This window comes from Ambystoma mexicanum, chromosome 6q, assembly GCF_040938575.1.
Source record: "Ambystoma mexicanum isolate Mex_15411 chromosome 6q, UKY_AmexF1_1, whole genome shotgun sequence".
Classification (NCBI taxonomy): domain Eukaryota; kingdom Metazoa; phylum Chordata; class Amphibia; order Caudata; family Ambystomatidae; genus Ambystoma; species Ambystoma mexicanum.
The window spans coordinates 770401063-770410510 of record NC_090937.1 but is presented as its reverse complement, the minus strand read 5'-3'; the positions used below and the strand labels follow the sequence as shown (position 1 = coordinate 770410510).

General features: G+C 43.9%; 1 non-coding gene across 1 annotated transcript; it reads left to right on the top strand.

The window, feature by feature from the left end:
• Nucleotides 1-5499: 5499 nt before the first annotated feature.
• On the top strand, nucleotides 5500-5613 carry LOC138517124 (small nucleolar RNA SNORA31). Its single transcript, XR_011282386.1, has one exon. It is a non-coding gene; the product is annotated as a small nucleolar RNA SNORA31 (small nucleolar RNA).
• The last annotated feature ends 3835 nt before the right edge of the window (nucleotides 5614-9448 follow it).

Below are 9448 nucleotides of genomic sequence, written 5' to 3'. Positions count from 1 at the left end.
TTTCGTCTGCTGCAGCGATGCAAATCTATAACAATGTTTTGGCTGCTTCCTCAACAGCATTGCTACCCTTCATAAAGATGTACGAATCTCTGCACGAAGCCTTCAAAGATGAGACCTCCATAAAAGTCACTTTGAAAGAAAAGATGGACAAATTTGAATTTGTGACTAATTTCCTTCAAACTCAGTTATCTCATGAGGCTGAACTGACTATGCGATGGCAAGAGCGGTTGAGTGATCTCGCCGCCCGTCATCACTGCCAAAACGACACTTTATCAGACGGACTGCTTGAAGCAGTAAAGTGGATGCGGCATTCAACTTTAATGATGGGTTCGAACCTGGAGCCAGCGAAGGCCTTGCCAATGGCGGCAGTGAACACCAATAAAATGCCTTCCACTAAATCAACAAATTCTACGACAGACTCTAAGATACCACACGATCGAACAAAAAAATCACAACCAACCTCTATTTCCCCTGTGTTCGAGGTTCCAGATAAAAATACCCCAGGTCTAGTTGACCAAGTTGGAACAATAAATCTGGATGTGGATCTCCAGGATGTCACCTCTAATCTTACGTTGAAGCAACAAACAAAATGTCAAGCCTCATGTACCACTTCTCCGAAACCAGCAGTTTCCTTTGGCATTTTTGATGGTGCAGCAAAATCAATAGTGGTCGCCTTTAAGCCGGCACAAAAAACTCCACCTAAAAAGGCGTCCCATGATGTACCTTCAGTAAGAACGAAAGATCCCAAAAATCGTCAACAGAAAACGAAACAAAGAAAATACATCAGAAACGTCATGCCATCGATAAAACCAGGCTTAATCTCCCGACTGGAATTGCCAAATCCTTGCGACCAAAATAGTGCTCTCTCTGAAGAATTCTTGGCACTGAAGCATTCAAATATTGTGGTCCCTGCAAAAAAAACATAACGTCTTGAATCAGATCAGGAAAGTATCGTGAGCAAGTTATCAGGGGCACGAGATTGATCTTTGTGATCTTTCAACATACTCGGATGACTCTCCTATCGATAAACCAACTGGTCAGTCTCATGTGATCCCTAAAGCTCCCAGAGCTGGCGTTCTGTCAAATTCCAAACCAGAAGTATGGTGGGACAAGAAATTAGACTGCAGGACGAAGGAGTCTGAACAAGGATCAGGAATGCCTGCTCCACTGAACCCTAACCACACAAGACTTCAGCTACACTCTCAATCTCGTTTCACTTCACAAGCTCAACTTTCTTCAAATTCCAGTTAAGGAACTTTGCACTGTAAACTGAGACTACAAAATGTGCATCACGAAGACTACGACTTAAACCTGAATCGCTATAACGTGATGAAACTCTTCACTTGCATTCCCTCGCTTCGTACTATCAGGTCCGAAGACATTCGCATTGTGGAGTATGCCATGGAGAAATGCTGCAACCAAGTCCTATTACATATAACCTCAGAATCAGTCAGGAACACCATCCTGAATGCTGTAGAAGACTTGTTAGTCTTCGGGTTTGATATATCTGTCGAACCACTGTGCTCTGGGTCCAACATGCCTACATCAAGTCCAAAGAGCAGTTTTCAAGGAAGTCATGAACAAAGATATGCAGATCTACGTAAAGCAATATCAATCCCAAATAACACAAGACAACATTTTTCTCAGGAGCAAAAAAAACACTAACCGCCAAGATGCAGTGAACCGGCGTTAGCCATCAACTACTGTATCTGAATGCAAACGTGAATTCTTATCTTGGAATATCAGGGGATTCACTCATCTATTCAATAACTGCGTCCTCCAATTGGAAAAAGTATTTATCATCTGTCTCCAGGAGACATGGTTAAGCGATCCACCAATCAGAGACGGCTATGTATCCTTATTAAATCCAGCCATCAAAAGTGCTATGGGTCTTCTGGCCTATTGATGTTGATCAAAATAAATCTGTGGTGGAGCCTTGTGGATTCATTTAATCCGAATCCATTTGTTCAAGGAGCCTTGTTACAAACTGCTGAAGGATGTTGTTCCGCAAGGAAAGACTTGCTTATTTTAAATGGATATTGGAATCCAAAGAAAATAAGTACAAGGACCTTCATAAATACGATCACATCAATTATTGATAATGCTCTCTTGAACCATAAGAACTTATCAATTATATGTGCCGGAGACCTAAATTGTATGTGGTTCAAATATGACTCTAGCTCCGAATACTATAAATTGCTACCAGACGACGAGCTATCTACACGGGGCCACCAGTGGAGTCTTGCCCTTGGAAATCCCAACTGTACGATGGTAAACGGAAAGGTACCAGGAGATCAACCACCTCATCTAACCTGGTCAAACCATAAAGCACATTCAATAATTGACTACTTTTGGGCCTCTCATAACTTATTCGAAGACAAGGTGACCTTGGCAATAACTGATATGCCTTCCAGCGATCATAACCTTCTTTGTTTAACTTGTACAGTGGAATGGCCCACTGAATGCAAACAATACAAAATTCCAATCTCTGTCAACGCGGAAGGAAATCGTCTCTGGATTGACTCAAGATCGAGAAAATAAGCAAAAAATTCCTACACGACACAACCTTGTCGTTGAACTATGCTCCCATAGTTTATGACTTTGTCACAGTCAAAGCTATGGACTGCAAATCGAATACAAAGCACAAACACCTATCATCTACGACACTGTTACAAGCAAAACAGGCCATGAGACGCGACATTCGTGCCTTGAAAAAATCAAGACGCGTAGCCAGCAACAACTTGACTAATCAAAACAAAATCCGCTTGCGCCGTCAAGTACATCGAAACTGGCTAAAATCCCAAAAATCGATAATTGAGCAAGACAAAGCCGAGCTCTTAATGAAGGAATTGGTAACAAAGAACTCTCGCGAAATCTGGGCAATTCTCAATACAGGAAATGTCTGCCAATCTTCCATGCTGTCAAACGTAATCGATGCTGGACAATGGGAACAACACTTCACAAACATCTTTAGTGATCCACCTTCAGATACATTGACAGCCTCGAAACTTGAGCTGACTTCATGGGACCTGCACATTAACAAAGAAGACATAGAGGCAGCAATCCAGGCTCTAAAAAGATTGCATGCCGCAGGCCCAGATCTAATAACAAATATGATGCTAAAGGAACACGAGGCGCAATGGGCAACCTTTATTGAATCATTGTTTTTGCAGTTGTCTGTCTCGACGTCGATTCCAGACTCCTGGCGAGAAGCAATCATCGTGCCAATATATAAAAACGGCAATCGGGCTGATCCAACCAACTATCACCCGATTGCCCTGTTGGACACCATAGGAAAATGTTTTGCTTCTTTTCTGTGCCAGAAGTTAGCAGCATGGTCTGTGTCCAACCATATCTTTGACATCAGACAAACTGGATTTTCCAGAGGCGTTGGAGTGGAAGTCCATCTATTATTACTAAACATATTAAAACTTGAAACTCTCAAAGCAAAGACGCATCTTTACCTGGCTTTTATTGATTTGCGAGGAGCATTTGGCAGTATCAATCGTGACAAATTGTGGCAAAAACTAAATAACTGGAACTGTCCTCGAAATCTAATCGAACCAATAATAGCCCTTCATTCTCAAACTGCTGTCTGCATTAGACTGAACTATCAAGGTGCTCTATCCAGGCAAATACCTATGAGCAAAGGTGTGAAACAAGGGTGTCCGTTGGCAGCTGAACTTTTTAAATTGTTCATTTTCGATCTACCAGAGTTTCGAAGAAACGTTCAATGTTTTCCTCCAAAATTAAATACCAACGAAATCGGATGCATTGTCTACGCAGACGATGTGGTTCTTCTGGATTGTACCCAAATAGGTCTCCAACGGCAGTTATCGAACCTGCAAGAGTATCTGAATATCAATGACTTGGCCTTGAACATCGAAAAGACAAAGATCGTCATTATTGGTCAACGAGAATCTAAAAAACAGAAAGCCATATTTGGGGATTACGTTTAACAAGTCTCTACACGAACACCACTGGAAACTAGAAATGGAAAATCAAATGATTCAATTTGCCATCCAAGCTCAACTGTTGAATAAAAACTACAGCAAATTCACTCTTGCACCTGTTCTAACCTTTTATGCTCTAAAGGTCATTCCAGCAATTACCTGTGGGTCAGAATCTGTGTGGAATATCGACATCTTATTTTGGCAGAAGCTGGAAGGGATTTTTTGGCGGTGAGTCTTGAAGCTACCCTCATACATATCGATGATCCACATAAGATACGAATTGTCATTGAACTCTCTTTATACTTGTGTATTGTGGAAATCGTTAATGGCACTACGCAAGATGAGTTTGACCCCCGTGGCTCCAGCATTCCAAATTTTTTGTCCGAGCTCAGGACTGAGAACATCGAAGCTCTTAGAAGAGTGGCAGCAGAGGATGATCTCAACTCTCGCCACCGCCAAACTAAATTTGAACGACCTGATTATGCGCCCACAAGTCGCAAAAAAGAAGTTCGAACTCTGGTGCTGGATTCAGAACATTGATCATCGCCAACGAATGTCGACCACTCTTGACTCAGAAATTGGAGCTCACAAGTTAAATGTGACTAGTTTGTACCCAATAAACTGCCCTTCTCGACATCATCGTGATCAATTCCTGAGATTTCGGCTAAACGCCTTAAAAACAAAAGAGATGCTGTGGCGTCGACACATAAGCGAAGGAAACGATAACATGTGTTGCTTCTGTAAAAGCGAAATCGAAACAACAGAACATCTTCTTACCAAGTGCAAGCAGATTATATCAAAACGGATGCAGCATTTAGGCAAAATTATTCCTGCCGCAGCAACTAATCGAGTTTGGTGGTCCTATGCTAGTGCTGGTCACTGCATCAAACTGAGTTGCGCGGTAGTAGACTTCATGGACTCACTAAATCTTGATGAAAAAGTGTTGATTGCCTAAAGGCATGTGTGTCCATGGGAATTGTCAGCTTCCTTTTAGATGTACACAGAACTCTTGTGATTAATTAATTAATGATCTGTAAATCGTAACAAAAGCTTGAGGTCCCAGTGTTCACATTGGGTCTTATCAGGCTGAGGTTTCAAAAATAAAAAATAAAAAAACGGAGACCTTAGCCACCCAACCATGCAAACCCGGGACAGGGTTTTTAAATGAAAAAACTCCCGGGATGGAGGAGGGTGATTTTCCCAGACTGTCCCCGGAAAAACAGGACGTCCGGTCACCCTTTCTACAGATCACATGCAGTCTTGTGTTGCCAGTTATGCATGGTGCCGCTGCACGAAGTTAGCATTCTGAGCACGCCTAGTCACTTTACTAGCATGAAGTGGCCAGCTTCTTGTAGTCTGCTCCAATTTACTTGTCGGACAGAGCCCTTAAAAACCACTGTTCTGTCATTTTTCGTTTATACTACATTGCTTGTTGATGAGTCACCTATTCTTTTATTGCCGTAATAGCTTTTAAAGTTAAAGCTGGGTATTCTGACAGAGCATTGAGTGATTTATAGGTCCTGAGCAATGCCATATGTTCCGGGCACTGCATCTGCTGATAGACATGAAGCTATTGTTGTTTTTTGGTTTGCAATGAGATGCAAAATTAACTTCCTTGTGCTTTCGAGCTGCTCGACTTGTTGAAGTAATGATTTAATACATGTATACATGCTCAAAAGTGACCATGGATTGAGCCCGCTATTTTATGCCATTCAAAGTTGCCATAGTTCAGTGCATGAGTTATTTATTTGTTCTTTAAATTGTGATCTCAGAACAAGCCACGCGAGTACCTAACATTCTCTTTTGCAGGATAGGGAAGCGTGAATCAAGGGACTGTGCGGTGTGTGGGGTGCCTGAAACGGTGGGACATTTTTTGATTAGGTGTGAGAGACATGTTGCAGAGAGAGAATTGATGAGGGTTCGGTTGACTGCGTTGGGTGTGGCTGAGCTGAGTGGGAGGACTTTACTAGGAGGTGATGGAGAGAGGGGCAGGAGGAGGAGTAGTGTGATGTTGGATTTTGTGAGGCAGACGGGGAGGTGGGAGGAGTTGTGAGCTTAAATGGAGCTAAATAATAATTAGTGGGTATGGTGCACATTATCCTGTAGGATGGGGAAGCGCCTGCGTGGGTCCGCCCATGCCTCCGATAATTAAGAAGAAGAAGAAGAAGAAGGTGATCCTTGAAGAAAACAAGCCTGAACGAGTGAATCCATTCATGATCAGGGCTGGTCAGAAATTCACATTTATTGTATCAACCTTCAAAATCTATCAATTATGTATACTTGCTACCAATTAAATCTGGGGCTTCAAGAGGGGTAGCTCGTGTTTACTAGTAATGTTACCCCTAAAATTCAACTGGACAGGGAACTATTGCACAATATTGTGCCCAGGGTTGTTCTGACAAGATGCTGCTGCCGGGTGCTTTGCAGCAGGGGGTGTGGTGCAGTGTGGTGTCTAAGCCGGACCGGGGGGGGGACTTTGGCGGTATTGGGGGCCTATGTGGCCGCAAAGACGCAGCTGAGAGAGGAATTAGAAAGGTGGTAGTAGGTAGTGGGTGAACGGCTCGTGGGCTTTATGGGGGCTATAGGAACAAACATTTTGTGTCTGTGAGTAACCCTGACTGTGCCTGCTGCCTGTTAGATCTGTGTCCCATGTGAGGTGAAAAGCGTCCAGCAACTATTTATTACTGAAGTAAATGTGTACGACAGCCTAGAAGATCAATGCTCCTGCTACAGAGATCTATGAAATCAGAAGTTTGTTTCATTAAAAGATGAGTATGTTAACACAGCTGCTGTAGTTATCTGTGTGCCGGGATGGTGTCAGGGCCTTTTAACACTTTCACATGAAAGGGGCCTGAGGCTGGCCTGGGCAGCTGCCTCCATTTGCTGGTTAAAAGTCTTATATACTGCAATATTTTCCTTTCGTTCTGGGGCTTAAAATGTGCTCTTTACTGCACTCTCATTACAAGATGCGTTTGCTGGGGCCCTTCTGGCTGTGACATTCCTTGGGGCATACAGATGTGTTATCATCACTTTGTTGCCTTTTAACCCAGACAAAGATGAATGTATAACTTTCTAGCAGACATTTAGTGTTTCAGCTCCCTGCTGGCCATCTCGCAATAATCAGCTGGTATCAACTTCCTGCTGTGTTTCGTTGTCTTCATTAAAATGTATGTGCCTCAGTCTGATTTCCTCTCTAAACAAGGATGGGCTACAACCATTGTGTTGAAATGGGCCCCCACACATCTTAAGCCAGACCTGGACTCATATCTCAGACGGACGATGTTAGCCCTGCTGTGGCGCGCTTCACACTGTCGCTCTCTCTCTCTCTCCGCATGCGCTGCCACTGTCTCTCGGGCACTCATGAGAATATATCCTTATTCCATCTTCTCCAACTCTCATCTTTGCTCTCAGCCCCTACTTTTTCTCTCATCCTTCCTCTCACTTTTTCTTGTACTCTCTCACCCTTTCTCTCTCATATTTCCTGTAGCTCATCATCTGCATCCTCTATCAATTGCTTCCTCCATTGCTCTATTCCCCTTCTCATTCCATTGCACACCTGCACTCCTCATTGCATCCTCCTTTAAAACGTTGCACTCTCCTCCTTGCACACTGGTGCCTATAAAAAACGACAGTAATCGGCAAAACTATTGGCGTTGCCAAGGCTTGTTTGTTGTGGGCACAAAATCGCTAGAGGGAAGGATGGTCTGCTAGTTAGCATGTTACGCGTGTTTTATTTCTTCCATATCTAATCAGGCTATGGTCTGCCTTTTGGGCCATTCTCTGGACAGTGCTACAGTGCCATGTCACAGGCAGTGGGGTTCTCTTTCAGTATCATGGAACATAACATAAGAAGACTGCTCTTGCTAGGTATTGTCACCCTCGTTGTACTGGTCGCACTAAATGTCTGTCTGCAGGGGTCTCTTCTCCCCTGGTGTTTGTTCTTGTGCAAGTGGGTCACCGGTTCGCTGGGCTTGATCTAGCATAAGAGACATCTGGTCGCCTGTAACCTTAATCAAAAGCTCTTACATAATCCTGTAACAGTGCCTCGATGCCCACAGGCTGCATATGCGCTTAACAAATGCAAATAAATAAAATTACCTCATCTGATGTCTGCATTGTAGTTGTTGCCTGGGAACGGGCAGGAGAATTACTTCCTCATGCAGTTCTCTTGGGTCTTTCGGGCCCTCATCCAGCAGGGACCAACCATTGTCAGTGGTGCGGAGGCCTAGGCTACTACTAAGAGACTCACTGCTGTAACTTACAGCAGTTTCTTCCCTGCTGCTGCTGAGGGTGTGCTCCTACCATAAGAGGTAGTGTCTGCTACCCCATATCTGCTAAAACTGAGTGCCAATTTATCATGCCAAGGGGTTTGTACTCATTGAGTCTAGGTAACACTCATTGGTTTGATGCATGTTTCGGGCTTAGTGCTTAATGTCTGGTGTCAAGGGTCATAAGGTGGCCATTTTCGTTTTCAAATCACGTGGGCAAGCTCTGCTTCCTTTATGGCAGTGATTATTTACAGGCTGTGACTGATCCATCCTGGTGATTCATTGATTTTATGGAGTTCCTGGTGATCCACCCATCAAACTGTTGATGTAGCGTGGGATACTCTACTCAGTGGGGCTGACAATTACTGGCACGTCCTCTGGGTTGGGACTGGCCTCTCATCATGCATGCCCATGGTGAAGTACGTTTGTTTACCGGTTTTTGAGTTGGCAGAAGCATAGAGGAACTGCTTGCTATCTCTGCAATCCGTTAGGACCGTGGTGCATAAGGGGATACAGGACTAATGGTCAGATTATGCTGGATAATCCACATTACTCCTACTCCACCCGTCCTGTCACAGTTCTTAAGGACCGCCCCCCTATCTCTTCTGGGTTGTTCTGCCACCATGTCTAGGAATGATAAAAACTCAGGCAGAGGACAAGAAGGGGCAGGGTTTAATACTCCCTTTAGGGAGTGGGGGGAAATCCAAGAAATGTTTTAGGCAACTTTGTGGGTTTCTGTCTGGAAGTTCGGTAGCCTTCAATAAGTAAGGACTGTGACGAGGAAGGTGAACTAGGAGTAATAAGAATTATCATACATATTTAAAACCTCTATGTGTTTTAGGTGATGCTCCCTCGGCAAAAAGTGCAGTTTTGGTGGGTAGTATGAGTTATCAACCATATCTTGTGGGGCCCTGGTACGGGCTACGCAGCGGTAGTGGGTCTCCCATATGTGGAAAGAGAGCAGTATACATTCTAGAGGATGTGTGGCGTACCCAGCTCTGTTCTGACCTGGAAACCTCAGGTCAAGCCCCTTTTGCTGTTGTGTCCCCCACCCCTATGCAGTGACATGTCGGGAGTGTAATGGGGGCGGGGGAGGGCACAACTCCGGGACATAACATCCCTTTTTTTTCTAACATATAAAACCAATTAAACTCGGCAGTCACTATGAAACATGAAATGCTTTCTTTGACAAATAGGTGTAATCTCTGAGTCTCACTGATGGTGCTG